Source organism: Calidris pugnax, unplaced genomic scaffold, assembly GCF_001431845.1.
Source record: "Calidris pugnax isolate Ruff unplaced genomic scaffold, ASM143184v1 scaffold174, whole genome shotgun sequence".
Lineage (NCBI taxonomy): Eukaryota > Metazoa > Chordata > Aves > Charadriiformes > Scolopacidae > Calidris > Calidris pugnax.
Window position 1 is genome coordinate 1,560,990 of NW_015090907.1, and position 14,834 is coordinate 1,575,823.

At 44.7% G+C, this 14,834-nt stretch overlaps 1 protein-coding gene across 2 annotated transcripts in view; it reads right to left on the minus strand.

Annotated features, from left to right (window-relative positions):
• The window catches only part of EYA3 (EYA transcriptional coactivator and phosphatase 3), a 62,287-nt gene extending 47,505 nt beyond the window's left edge, over positions 1-14,782 (minus strand). For both annotated transcript variants that reach the window (XM_014949182.1, XM_014949181.1), the window contains exon 1: positions 14,658-14,782. The gene's annotated coding sequence lies outside the window, so the exon portion shown is untranslated. The remainder of the gene's footprint in view (positions 1-14,657) is intronic.
• Between the last annotated feature and the right edge of the window lie 52 nt (positions 14,783-14,834).

The following is a 14,834-nucleotide window of genomic DNA, read 5'->3' on the forward strand; positions in this document are numbered from 1 at the left end:
GCAACTGTGCTTCAGAGAAGTTTATCCCACAGTTTCTATCGTGGAGCATTTTAAAACCATAAGAGAGGGCAAGAGGGGAGGTGGGCGCAGCCCCTGGTGCCCCCAGTCCCCCCCAGCCCACCGCCCCGCGCTCGCCCCCGCGGCCGCCCCGCTCCCCAGCGGGCACCGGCACCGCGGCCTCGGGGGGAGACGGCGGGGATTAACCGCACCGGGGGCAGCTGGGGTTCCCTCACTCTCTCCATCTATATGTCTATTTCTTTTTTTCTTTCCGAGGGGGAGGTCTGAGAAGCAGATTCCAGAGGTGAGAATATTTGGGGGGGGGCACCGGGCTCGAGAATGAGAAACCCGGTACAAAACGTAACTGGGCATGCAACGACCCAGCAAATGAGTTGCAGCAACGAAATAAACATTCAGAAAAATGAATTAAGTGCTCTACTTCTGAAAACCGTCAAAACACCACACTTTTCTCCCATTATGGGGTGGTTTTCTTTATTCACCTGATGAAAATTATCTTGTAATATCTGAATTAACGTTTTTTATTTAATCTGGACTTGTTTTGAAACCCATCCTAGTTTAATTCCAACTTGCGCAGAACACCAACAATGTAAAATATTAAGGACAGGTGTTCTGCACGTGGTTTTATTTTGCTTGCTCAATTTGTGGAGACACATTATCTAAACTCCAAAACAGAAGGCATCAAAGCAAAGGAATGGACTGCAGAACCACACACAGCAGTTGCCTGCCTCCTGTTCTGCACAGGATCACTACGCCAGTCATTCCCTGTCAAAAGCCCTGACAAGATATGTACAGTTTCTTGCACTAAATCCCGTTTTAAAAATCCTAAAACGTGATTTCTATCTTGGTCAGACTCTCTCAGACTAGATACTAGGGATATAATTTCTGAAAGCTCCCCGCTATTAGCATCAGGATAGGCTGCTATTTGCTTTCATTCTGTTCTTTTCAAGCCCATCTGCCTTGCCTTGGAATATAAGATTTCGGCTGAGGAACAGTTCTTCTCCTAAACTGCAAATAATTAAAGTCAAGCATACTGTGATAAAAGCAACAGGCAGTAATTATACTGCTTAGAAAAAAAAGCTGTGTGAATATGGTTTTACGTTACTTTAAAATAGCCACTATTTCCCTAAGAACAGCTTTAGTTAGTGTAATAAAATTAGGTTTATTAAATAGAAAGTTAAAATAAATGTTTTCTATGCACGTAATGTAATCTATATACTTATTTCCACTCTGTATTTACTCAAGGGCCAGCACCTTACCATGAACAGCAATGAATATATGAATTAAGCAGCAGCAGCAGAGTCTAAGTGTCCCACAACACACACACACAGAATCAGAGAACGCAGCCAAAGGGATCCAAGCCATTGCCAACCGGAGATTGGTTTTTCCTTGCAATATGCTTTTACTCCAGGCCACTCACCATGTGACAAACCACTTCTTCTGGAGAAGAGCAAAACTTGGCACTGTGGGATGTGGTGGGTCCATCCCCTACCTTTTTTTTTAATTTAATTTAAAACATTGCAAGAAATAAATACAAAAAGTGATCAGAGAAGAGACACATACTGATGCTACTATGCAATGCAGAGCTACCCAGTGCTTTTTATTCCAATGGTTTATAAATTAAGTTTTAACCTTCAGACAGAATACACAAAGTATCAGCCATCTCCCACACCAGTGGCGATGCCTGCCCCTCGACACCAGAGTCTGAGCAGGCGTATGAATATCATACAATGGTTTGGGTTAGAAAGGACCTGAAAGACCATCCAGTCCCACCCCCTGCCCTGGGCAGGGACACCTCTCACCAGACCAGGTTGCTCCAAGCCTCTTCCGACCTGGCCTTGAACCCCTCCAGGGATGGGGCAGCCACAGCTTCTCTGGGCAGCCTGGACCAGGGTCTCACCACCCTCACAGCAAAGTTCTTCCCCAGATCTCATCTCATTCTCTCATTTCAGTTAAAAAATGTCCTTCCTCAACCTATGGCTCCCCTCCCCAGCTTTCCTGGAGCCCCTTGAGGGACTGGAAGGGGCTCTAAGGTCTCCCTGGAGCCTTCTCTTCTCCAGGCTGAACCCCCCCAACTCTCTCAGCCTGTCCTCCCAGCAGAGGGGCTCCAGCCCTCCCAGCATCTCCGGGGCCTCCTCTGGCCCCGCTCCAACAGGTTCATGTCCTTCTGCTGTTGGTGGGGCCGAGAGCTGGAGGCAACACTGGGGGGAGGTGTCTCCCCAGAATGGAGCAGAGGGGCAGAATCCCCCCCCTTGACCTGATGGCCACGCTGCTGGGGATGCAGTCCAGGATGCAGGTCATTTCTGGGCTCCAGCGCACATTACCCGGGGTGTGTTGAGCTTCTCATCAACCAGCACCCCCAAGTCCTTCTCCTCAGGGCTGCTCTCCAGCCATTCTCCACCCAGCATGGATTTGTGCTTAGGATTGCCGTGACCCATGTGCACTTGGTTCCCTGTGGAACCTCCTTGTTCCTCAGGGAAGTTTCTTTACAATTTTATCCTTCGCATGTCTCTGCATTCCCATATCCAACTGTGATAATATTTCATCAGCCAAGCAGCTGAAATATTTCCAACTCTGTATTTGGCATAGCCAAACTAGCATTCTGCCAACACCGAGCAAGCAAACCCAGCCTGCTGCCTGCTCCTGTAGGATCTCTCATGAGTGTTTGGCAAAAACAGGCATTCTCCAAAGTTTTGAAGAATCTCCCATTTTGTTTTTCAACAGCTTGATTGAAGATCACAAGAAATGACAGTATCAGCCTGGCTCCTAGTTGGTTTGTGTCACAAAACAGCCCCTTAAGGAGCTGTCAGGAATTGAACAAATTTGTGTACTAAACTTCATTTTTCTTTCCTTCAGGCAAAAACAGGATAATGGCAATTCTCCATGAAGTTGCATCACAATGACACAAACAAAACGAGCATGTAAATGGATGCCTGGGTATGTGAAATGTTCTTGCAGGTGAGTCTGAATACAAACTCAAAGAACTTCATGGATACTTTAAAGAAAAGAGAATCACAATATTTAGTACGCCAATGCAACTCCAGTGGCATGCAAAGAAAGGTGCAGAAGAGGAAGGGCCCATCTAGCTTTCCGCCTCCATCGAAGAATGAAATACTTAATACAAATCATTGGCTTTCGCAAGGAGGCCTGCAAGTAACACAAGGGATGATCTCCTTCCCACAAGTTAATTTATAAATACCATTTTAAGGCTGCACATTAAGTATCTGCTAGTCAACCCATGCAGGCCAAGCAGATGAGAACTGGTGCATTACTCCAGTGTTTGAAAATACAAATGTGTAAGAGGGAAAAGGAAGTCAGGTTCCCAACTTCAAACCGTGATAGCCGCAAATACTTCTTTCTAATACTATCAACAAACCTCAGACAACAGTCTTGCTCTCCAAAACAATTCTTAAAAATTCCCTCTAAAATCCATCCTCAAGGCACCATATTTCAAGCTTTGTTTTGTTAAATCCCCGCCTTTTGTAAGTACAGTTCTCTACTATTTTTCTTTTGCAGCAGTAGGGAGCAGTCGTTTAGAAAAAAAAACCACAACAGAATAGAGTTGATGAATGAAAGCTGTGCTACACGCCAATCTGCTGATTTCCTATCTTTAACAAATCCAGCGGATATCACAGCAGAGATTTATACTCTGCTATTCTTTGCTTTTTCTCACTCTGCACGCACACACCCACACACCCAGATACACACACGGATATTTGCAAAATACAGTGAGGAATACCAAAGAATAAACCTTTGCCATTACATCTGCGGGATTGTTTACCGCTCTCTAGCCGTGCTCTCTCTTCCCTTCTGTGTTAACCGGGGAAGACTCAGAATAAAACACTGTGAAAGTCACGGGGAAGGCAGATTTTATGCCCTATTTTTGAAGGTATGAGTGGCCATAACAAGCCCGTAAACACAGCCCTGTAGGATTGAAAAATCACCCTTTGATTAAAATTTCATAATCTTAAAATGAAAAAAAAAAGTGCAGCATTTATAAACTGAAAAAATTACTGAAATTAAATGTAGTAATACAAATATAGTTTTACCCGAAGCAATGCCTAATTTCATTAATAGGAATTTTCACATTATTTTTAAACCCTTGAAAGATTATCAAAGTTACGGCTGTCTGCAGTTCACTTTTCTCGAACAATGATACAAATGCAGCTTGGTTTCCCAGTTCTTATGCAATTCTGTTAAATTTGATTTTGAAACACAGCAGGGAAATTTTTAATGGGGAAAAGAACTGTTTTCACAAAAGGAAAATTTGGAAATAACAACTTCATCCGGGAAAAACAACTCCCACTAAGCCCAGAAACAAGTCGGCAATTTCTCCTGGATAGGTCTAACATGCACAGCTCACATGGCACAAGAACACAAAACTGCTATTAACCTTTTAGTTACAAACTAAAGCACAGTAATTTCTGTAAACATAAGAAAAAGTAGAAAAGTCAATTACCTCCTCTGTTTGTGAGGATTCAACTTGCACTGAGACATCGGATTTTTCGCCCGAAGACCACAAATGATGATACCCAGTAAATTGAGGCTCGCGTACATTTTTGTGTTTAGATAACTGATAAGCGGGTGGCAAATCTCTAGAGCTGCAGCTCTGGAGGGGCAGGGGGGAAGCTGTTTGTCTTAAAAGCTTTTTAAAACAAACTTTCAAACAGCAGAGCATACTGCCTTTAATTTCTAGAAGCCACTTCAAACCTATTCAAATAGATTAGGAAATCTCCTGAACAAAAGACTGCAATTCTTAATCCCCTGTCAGTCAGGCAGCAAATCTGCATCATATTAACCACAAAAAAGGAATTATTTACATTATGCACCTCTAAACTTTATTTTCAATAAAAGATTTCACTAATACATATCAAAGTCATACAGCTACCACCACGGGCTACCAGGACATTAGTCTATAGTTCTATTAGGAATAAACTGTTTCAGTACTCAACTTTCATCATGATTTTATTAAAAAGGTTGTGACTACAGTAAATTTACTTATTTCTTTTGTTATTTTGCATTAGGGGCAGCCATGGTATTTATCACGGTGCAATCAGTTCTGAGAACATCTGTAGCTATTTGTGTCTTAGCAACAACAGTTGCTAGAGTAACCTGCTCAAAAAATTAAAGAATAAAGTAGTGGGTATTTGAGATTTTTTACTGGGGAAGAAAACAGTTTAAATGATGGTGTTTAGCTCTCAGCCACTCAGTAAGAGTCACTGCTTTTAATTAAACATATTTATGACACCATTTGCTCCACACAGCATCAGTCCTGCTGGCAGAGGCAGGCGGGAGGACAGAACACCCCAGCTGGCTGGCTCCAGCAGCCGCGGCAGGGACTGGGGGAGCCTGGCCCCTCTCCCCACCCCGCACACCTTGCCAGCGGCCGCAGCCATGGGACCGCAGCGGGGACCCCCCTGCCCCCTCCACAGCCACTCACAGACCTGTTCCCCACCACTTTGCCCGCTCCCTCCTGAGCCGGCCGCGGCGGCAGCTCCCAACCAGCCGCATACACCATTTCTGGGCACTTTTACAGCAAGGAGTCTCTGAGTGCCTTCAGTCCTCCCATGGCAGGATTGGGTGAGCAGCTCCGCCTTCAGCACATCCCCTGCCTTCAGCATTCTGTACATCTTGATTACATTCTCTCTCCAAATCAGTCCCAGGCTTCAGCTTCTCTCCATGAGGTTCCATTCCCTACAGCTCCTGCTCCCCTCTGAGACACCACGACCAGAACTGCACATAGAACATGAGATGTGGCTGCAATCACAGCTTTACCACAGAGCAGTAAAACAACATCTCTCTCGTTTTCAACACCCTTCCTAATGACAGCCAACACCCTTGGCTTTTTGTTTGGCTGCCACTGACACCGAGTAATCATTTCAAGGGACTGTTACCATCCTCAGGTTCTCCTCCTGGAGTAGCAACTGCCTGTCCTGAGGCCAGCGGTACATAGATATGGTTTAGCTTGCTTTTCCCTACACAAATTACTCTTAATTTAGGGAAAGCAATCTAAACCATATTTATGCTAATTACCTTAATTTCTCCTAAAATCATCTACACTGAAGCTCTTCTGACACCTTTTTGATCCCTCAGCTTGGCAACATTCTTCTGCCTTTGGTGTGGCTTTTTATGACCAAAAACTTCAGCAGGATCAATAACTTGGAGATTTCCCTGGTCATTCATTTCTCTGATCAGAGATGAAAATGCCAGACAGAACCAACCTAAGCATGAACATTAAGTGTACTATAGTGCTGTCTCTTCTCCAGTCTTTGAAGTGACCACTAAGCACTGTCCTCTGCTCCCTGGTCTTGCTAATCAAGTTAGAGGGCTTTCAACTAGGTTTGTCGGGGAAGACCATTACGTAGGGGACAAAAAGTCTCAGACAAACCAGCTCTGCTATGGGACAATGTACAGACCTCTTGCACAGCCAGAATAAGGGTAGTCAAAAAAGTGGAATATTGTGGTAGATGTCCACTACACGTCCTCTGTCGAGAAGTGAATGAAGCCATCTCTAAAGAGCTTAAGAAACCCGGTGATCACAGACCACCATTTGCAAGAGTGACTTCAACCACCCCAATATCCTCTGTCAGAGCAATGTGGTGGAGTGAACAAAAGCTAGGTTTCTCAACGCATCAAAGGCAATTTTTTTCATGTAGTGATGTGACGCTGTAAAAGTTCAAGATCCCAGAAGTGAAGATGACAAGTAACAGAATGAATAGCCAGATTCCAGTTTGTTCAGAAGACTGATCTGGCAGGTACGGTAGTACGGGAGGGCCTGAAGGAGCAACACAGCCCACATTGATGGCTGATCCTCAAGGACAGCTTCCCCCCAAGAACAGTCCGTCCCAAAATGCAGGAAAATGAGCAGAACATTTGGATGGATGCACAACTTTGGATGGACAATGAACTTCTGCCAAAGCTCAAAAATGAAGCATATGGGAGGTCAAGCAAAGTGACAAGTGGTATTCCTCAGGAGTCAGTATGGGGAGCGGTGCTGTTTAACATCTTTGTTGGCAACATGGACAGTGGGATGGAGCACACCCTCAGCAAGTTTGCTGATCACTCCAAGCTGTGTGTGCAGTCAACACGATTGATGGAAGGGATGCCATCCAGAGGGACCCGGACAGGCTGGAGAGGTGGGCCTGTGTGAACCTCATGAAGTTCAACCAGGTCAAGTGCAAGGTCATGCACCTGGGTCAGGGCAAACCCAAGCCCAAATCCAGGCTGGGTGGAAAATGGCTGGAGAGCAGCCCTGAGGAGAAGGACTTGGGGGTGCTGGTGGATGAGAAGGTCCACACACGCTGGCAATGTGTGCTGGTAGCCCAGAAACGACCCACACCCTGGACTGCATCCCCAGCAGTGTGACCAGCAGGTCGAAGGGGAGGATTCTGCTCCTCTGCTCTGCTCTGGGGAGACACCTCCTCCCAGTGCTCTCCAGCTCTGGCGGCCCCACTGCTGTCCCCTTCTACTCAGTTATATTTAATTGTACTGTGGTTGCTATAAGCCATCCCACTACTAGCTTCAAGTAGATACTACACACCACAACACTCCAAAAAGCAGCTTCTCTTGTCAGTTTAAACTTGGTTGTCATACAAGCAGCCATTTATTGCATTAGAAAAGTGTTCTCTCTACCTCGCCTCCTGATGAGGCACAGAACTGGTCTCAGTCCAGTAGCTGAACTCTCCCACTACAATTCTCCCAAACTTGCAGCTTCTTTGATCTTACCTACTGGCTCCTGACCACCATCACTGCCCCGATCCAGGGGTTGCCAGTATAATCCTACTAGTGTATCTAAGGTCTAGGATTTCCACCCATACAGACCAAAGAGTGCTTCTCTCTTCCCGTATTTGTAATGCTATTACCCGTTACAAAAGTCTTTCATGCACAGTGCCCGTCTCCCACTACAGACCCTACCCCAGTGCCCTGGGAAGGACTCCTTCCACCGTGTCTCAGAGACGCCTGTTACAGCACAGAGTGTAACCGGGGGAGCAGTGCCCCGTAATCACCACTAAAAGAACACCTCTAGTAACATTGACAATAACGGATATGGTTACAGTATCTACAACTAGTTAATACTATTGTGTCACGAATCACCCAAACAAGAACAAACAGGTTCCATTTGTAATTCAACAACCCCAAAACTTACAATTGGCATTACAGCACTATTAATGGGTATCAAAGAAATGCAGACGTAGATGGTAAAAGACTTGTTGCTTCTTGCTACAGGTCACCGGCAAAATCCTTCTCCCTCTCTGCTCTTGGGAGGTCAGTCAAGTTTCAAATGAACATCTCACAAACGGAAGCATCACCTCTGCTAGGTACAATTTTCACAAAGAAATGCGTAACTGTTTTTCCAAATCTACCCTGCAGGTCCTATTTCTCCCAATTCTCTTTCAGTATGAATCATAATTAACATGTGCCACCAGTGACCAACTCACATGCAACCTAAGAACCCTTTGAGCCCCCTGAGTATGTCTTGCATAATTTTTTAAGGAAGAGAAGGGGCTATTATTTTATTTACCGTGAATGCTTCTAGCTTACCTATGCTCCAGACTAGGACAATCAGAAAAAAAAGCTACAAATATAGCTGTGAAAAAAATGCACAAATATAGTACTAAGTTTCTACACGATCCCCAAAAGATAATGCAGCCAGGACAACAAAACATTCACAGTGAAAAATAGATCTTTCTCTGCCCTGTTGTCTTTCCATCTATTTTCATTTCTTTTTTTCTCTTTCATGCCATTATTTATTTGAATTATCTAACTGCTAGTCTAGTCATTACATAACTTTATATTTAGCCCATACAAAATATTTTCAGTTCAACAGTACTCTATACTATACTAACTTCTGAAAACAGTGACTCAGTCCAATTAACAACTCTCTTCTCCAGAAAACAAAAATATATTTCTAGTCAACGAAATTGTGGTGACACAAGCTTTCAGTCTTTGAACCCGTCCTACTTGAAACCTTTTCTTTACTACAAAGAAAGCAAGCTTTTGCTCCCTGCATTCTTCCAAGTCTTCTTCTAACCATAGCAGAGCAGTGCACTCAGTAACCCAACCTAGATTACTGCTCACTACAGCAATTAGTGACCCTCTGGGTTTATTCACAAGCAGCAACACCAGAGGGTCACCTAACGCACATTCAACTTCTGCTACATGCACAGAAAAATCATTTGAAGGCCCTGAAGCAGTAGGACAACACATACCAAAGATGTGGACAAAGGAAAAACAGCAGAAAAGCTCTGACTTTTTAATAGCATAAGAAATGTTGTCTGGGATTGCTTTTGGTCCAAAGGCTCTCAGCCAAACGGTAAGTACAAATCTTACAAAGAACAACAGAACAGTCAACAGGAGTTGATGGAGAGGCATTGAGGCCATCAAACGGGTTTTGGGGGAGTTCTTTGGTTTTCTTCCTTTTTTTTTTTTTTTAACTTACTGCATTTCCAGACCTACAGCTTCTAGGGAAAAAAAAAAAAAAGAGGAGACGAGACAAAGAAAAGCTTGAGACTTCACAGCTCACATAACTGCAGTCACAAGAGGAGACTCTAAGTTTGTGTTTGCACCTTTCTACACCCTGTGTGTGTTTTTCTCTGGTCAATACTTAAAAACCAAACAAAACAAAAACCAAACAACAAAATAAAGAGAATTAATTACACTGCTTCAGGCATCACGTAAACCAGGTCCTCTAACCTTCTGGTATGTGGAAACGTTGCTTGTTTCCAGGAGGAAGCAAGCAAGATCATGAAGATATCTTTATTGCTATAAATACATTTTCTTCAGACCTTGTCATTGAGAATTAATCCCTAACCAGGCAACAAATAAATGCCAGCAAAAACAGCACTGTGTGTTCTGAAGTTTCTGATGTTTGCAGAAAATCTAGAACACAAAATGCATGTGGACAGATGAATGACCCGGTCGTTGTTTTACCAAGTTTGTAATTTGTAATTGGTTGAGTTGTGGCAGGGGATAATATTGTGCATTTTAATTTTAGCTGACACCAATTGCAGAGTGAATGACGTTATACGAACTACTGCAGCTGTAACCTTACTGCTACTACTGTAGCTGTAACTACTGCAGACTGTTTAACCCTACACTCTGTTAAGTTACAATCAGTTCTATTTGACAACTGCAACTGGGAAGGAATGCAGGCACAACTCATTTTTGCAGCTCCCAGAGCCCTGGTGGCCCTGTCCCTGCGACTGTGTGCCCATCCCCTGGGCAGCCAGGGGCCCAGCAAGTGACTCCAGAACGAGCAGGACGACACACGCCTTTAGGCTAAATGAGAGCCCAAGAATTACTATCTTTTTACTTACCATATGTAACAGGTAACCTTTGAGAAAGAACAGTCCATGGTATTTTCTGCTGCCTTTTCGCTCCAAAGCCAGTCAACATCAAGATTTCCCCAAAGGGCTGTCTTCTTTGACATAGGCCTATCCCAACCAATGGTATCTGCCAAAAACTCTCTTCAGCTACTCCACTTTTTACTTCCCCCATTGGAAAAAGAAGCTGCATGACTTACACTGGATTCTTACACTGGTAGTAGTTCAATGAGAACTAACACTACCAGTAAACACCAATTATATCTGTTTATTATAACAGCATCCACAAAAACAGTAATTTCATTCAGAGATTAGAGAAACTTACTCCAGAACTTGGTGCTGTTTTTTCTTCAACATAAAGTTAAATTCTTTAGGTCCTAGAAAGCTACTACACAGACTAATAATTCAGAGAACTGTCAAACTACTTTTGCTATCTTATTTTAAAATGCTGACAGCAGTGGCATCATTGACTCATGGGGACTTTCTGGCTTTCTTCAAGTCATGCAAGAGTGAGAATTTTGTAACTTTTTTTTTTTTAAGCCAGAAGAATTATTTTTTTCTCATATCCAGAAAGGTCAGCGTAGCAGCAGGCTTGGCATGAGAGCTAACTACTTCACAGAAAAAGAAAAACTAAACCTCACATGTCTTTATACTTCTCCAGAATACAAGCCAAGCTAACAAAGGAAAAAAAGTCGTCCCTGTTATTTTTCAGTCCCTTTATCTTCTAGAAAGGCCAGCTTCCTTCCCTATACCCCCAAGAATTCTGGATGGACAGGAAACAGTGATTTAAAGTACACAGAATACTCAAGGCGATGACTTCTGAAGTTTCAAGAGCTCTTATAAAGGTATTGAACAAAACATCAGACATATTGAAAATGGGACCAGACTTCTGTTAACTTTCGAAGCCTTGAATGCATGGGGTTGCTTTATGTGGCAGTATTTTCCCCCAATATGGAGAAACCAGAGAACAACTATGCCTTTATCAAAAAAGCAGCAGGGGGAAATTCTGGTAGGAAAACAGTTATCGAGCCTACTTCAGAATACTTCCATGTGGAGTCAAAAACAGCTGCCACTTTTCTGATTTGAAGAATAATTAATCACCTACTTTTTCAAACTATCCTATGCATTTTTCCTACCTGATCAACTTAAGTCAATCGTATTTAAGGAAGAATTTTTTAAGCTGCATCAAATAGAATAGGGCAAAAAATTTGTGACAGACATTTAGTCTTTTCTGTCTATGAGACTGATTTGTAAAATCTATAAAACAGAATTACATATGATAGTAAGATATTTATAGAAATATGAACCATCACCCAAGGTTTAAACCTGCAATATACTTTATGTTGTGTTCCGGTTGGTGACTCTCAGAGAAACAAGACTACCAGTATTCAAACACAAACATCACAAACTTCAAGGCTCAGCAGGAAGCTTCTGGGATGTGAGAACAGCTCTGCAGACGGGTCTCAACTCAGAAGAGACTCATCTTCTGCAGACTGAAGAACTGTTCAGTCACCTCTGAAATCAGACTAGCCATACCTTTAACCCCAGCAGTTTAACTAAGAGATGGAAAAAGTTCCCAATCAGCTTCACCACAATACTAAATTATTTTTCTAAATACAAAGCTTGTTTTCTAGTTATATTGACCAGTTATGGGATGGATTGGTGATAACCTGGAAAAGGCAAGACAGCAATAACTGGTGTGGCTCAAAATAACACCATACACTGAAGAGCCTGCCATGACATGCTGTGTCTTCTGCCCACAGCTCTCTCCTAGACACGGGGTTTGAGTAAGACATTAGGAGAGCTGAGCCCTTGCAGCACCACCTTCGCTGAAGCTCTAGAGGCGGCTGCAAGAAGGAAGAAAGGATGAAGTTACACCCTCAGGTACTGAGTGTCTCCGGTCACAGCATCCACATGAACTATCCTTGAATCACTGCTGGAGAGGGGCCACCGCTGAGGAGATGCTTGTTTTGCTGACCTTTAACCAATCAAAGGAAAAGCTTCCAGACAAATCAGGATGAAAGAAAGAGACTAAGTTGAGGATAAGACAAAGCAAGAAAAAGCTGAAAAAGACCTTCCTCAACTTATGACTACCCAGTGTGTGCCACAGGTGATGGTTTAGGTGACAGAGTCAGGAGCTGCTGCAAGAGACAATGCTGTCTGCGGGTGCACTGTCTGTAGACACCACTGAGTGTGAGATCGTACAGAAACTGCCAGTGGTAAATCCTGACACGATTCCATTTAAGGCCTCAAAGCTTTCCTGTACATTTCCATCCCAACAGCTCCTTTTTCAATCACAGGGTTTTGCAGACCCAGCACAAGTTTTAACAAGCATCCATTTTCTAGGAGCACTTATAAGAAAAAAAAAAAAAAAAAAGCACCGGGGAGAGAAAAAATAAAATCCTACTTTTGACAACTAAGAAAACAGGCACCAAGTTACTCATGTCCACAATGACATATTATCCGCTTTTAGCCTCGAATGTTTACACACAACTCAATTTGTCTTGCATACAGGAACACACTACTTGCTAGGTTTTTCATTCAATTAAAATATTTGAGTATATTTTATCTAGTTTGGTACACGAAAGCTAGGAACTCATTCATTAATCTGCTGTAAAGGCACTCCAACCCATGAACACAAAACATGGTAATAAAGTATACTCTGACATACTCAATTTAAAACTCATCCAACATCTGGGTATTCACAGGACAAAGTTTTGAAATGCTATAAATCCTTCCAAAGTCACCAATTACTCAAGAATTATTACAGCTATGGCATACATTTGCAACGAGGAAGTGCCAGTTTTTCAATCAAATTTGTCACACAACCTGACAATACACAGTTCCCAAGGTGCCACAACTGCTGCTGAGGTGGCCTGGAAGAGCCGAGAGGGAAGCGAAAGCTGCAGAAAGACACTGTGCAGTAATTCTAAGGCATGGAAACCGTGAGACCTGAACCTCAGCTCCCCTTTGGACACAGAGCAGTGAGAATGTACCCCCATATCTCTGTTTGCATGGAAAAAACTGGATTGCAGAACTGCACAAGTAAGAAGTATCGCACTGTGATGCAATATAAAAAAAACCAAAACGTGACAGGTACAGACTGATAGGTCAGTGGTTTTGCAGGCTGAGGAAGCCACTATCTTCATGCATTTTTAAAAGTAGTTTATTATGAAAACAGTGACTTGAGGCACATGAATTTCAACAAAACCTATCTTATTCAGTATCAGGAAGTTAAGATAACCTGCAACAGACAAAATTGAAGGAAACCAAACAACAGAGGCAGATATAATAACAAAAATCTTATCTTAATCAGTATGGTTTACTTTTCATTACCAGTTGGAAGTTACTATCCTACAGATTAAGTGTATCACAGAAGCTGAAGTAAAACTACCTCCCTACTGAAAACGAAGTCCACCAAGACTTTTTTGTACGATGCTCCCACCTGAATTACTACAGCTATGTTGCATCAAAGACTACCTCTAGTCTGGCAACAATTTAGTCATACCATGTGGTGCAGAAATCAAACTAACAAGGCAAGCTGTGCTTGAGCTGGCTCCACGTAAAGCTCTGCACAGCACTCCCAAAACCAGGAACACCCCGCAGAGCCGATCCAGGTCCAGCACAGCTTGTGAAGCCCAACTGACCATGGCCCTGCCAAGCCCAAATGCATCCTCTGGGACCTGTCCATGCAAGCGCCTGCGTGAGCCACTACACCCATCCAAGGACTACAAAGTGCAGGTATGTGGAACTGTCTCCTCACAACGCCAGCGCAGCAGGAGCAGAGTTGCCTTGCACCAACTGCAGCTGGTCCCGGCTTTAAGGCCTGGGCACGCCGGTCCCCAACCGCCCAGAGAGTCCTTTTCCCCAGTCATCCCCCCAAGCCACTCCTCACTACCTCAGCTATGCTAAAGGAGTCAGTTAGTGTCTTTCTGCACCTTTTGGCTGTTTCCCAGCTCTTCCGAGGCCGGGCAGCAGCCGCAGAGGCACCGAGGCTGCTGGGAACACCCCGCCGCGCTGTGGGGCCAGCGCTCCCCGGGATGCTGAGCCCCGGGGTCCGACCCGGCCCCACCGCTCCTGCCCCGGCCGCCGCCTGCAGCCTCTCCTCAGACTCATCTTCGGAGGGGAGACGGGACGGGAACACAGGCTTCACTCACGCCTCGTCCCCACCGCCTCCGCCTGCGCCCCCGCGGGCTCCCTGGGCCCCGGCCCGGCCCAAAGCAGGGGGAGCGGCGCCGGCGGCTCCGTAGGAGGAAGAAGCGCGCTCAGGGTTGGTTGAGGCCGCGCCGCGCGGTTGGGCCTCCTTCAGCGGGCTCTTACCGAGAGGCGGCTCCGGAGCCGGGCCCGGGAGCACGTCCCGCAGCGGACATGGCAGCGGCGGCCCCACGCCTCCTGCCCCCCCCCCGCCGCAGCGCTCCCGGAAGCAGCGCGCTCGGCGGCGGAAGTGACGGCACTGGCCCGGAGGCGCCTCAGGCGGAGGCGGGAGCGGGGGCGGGG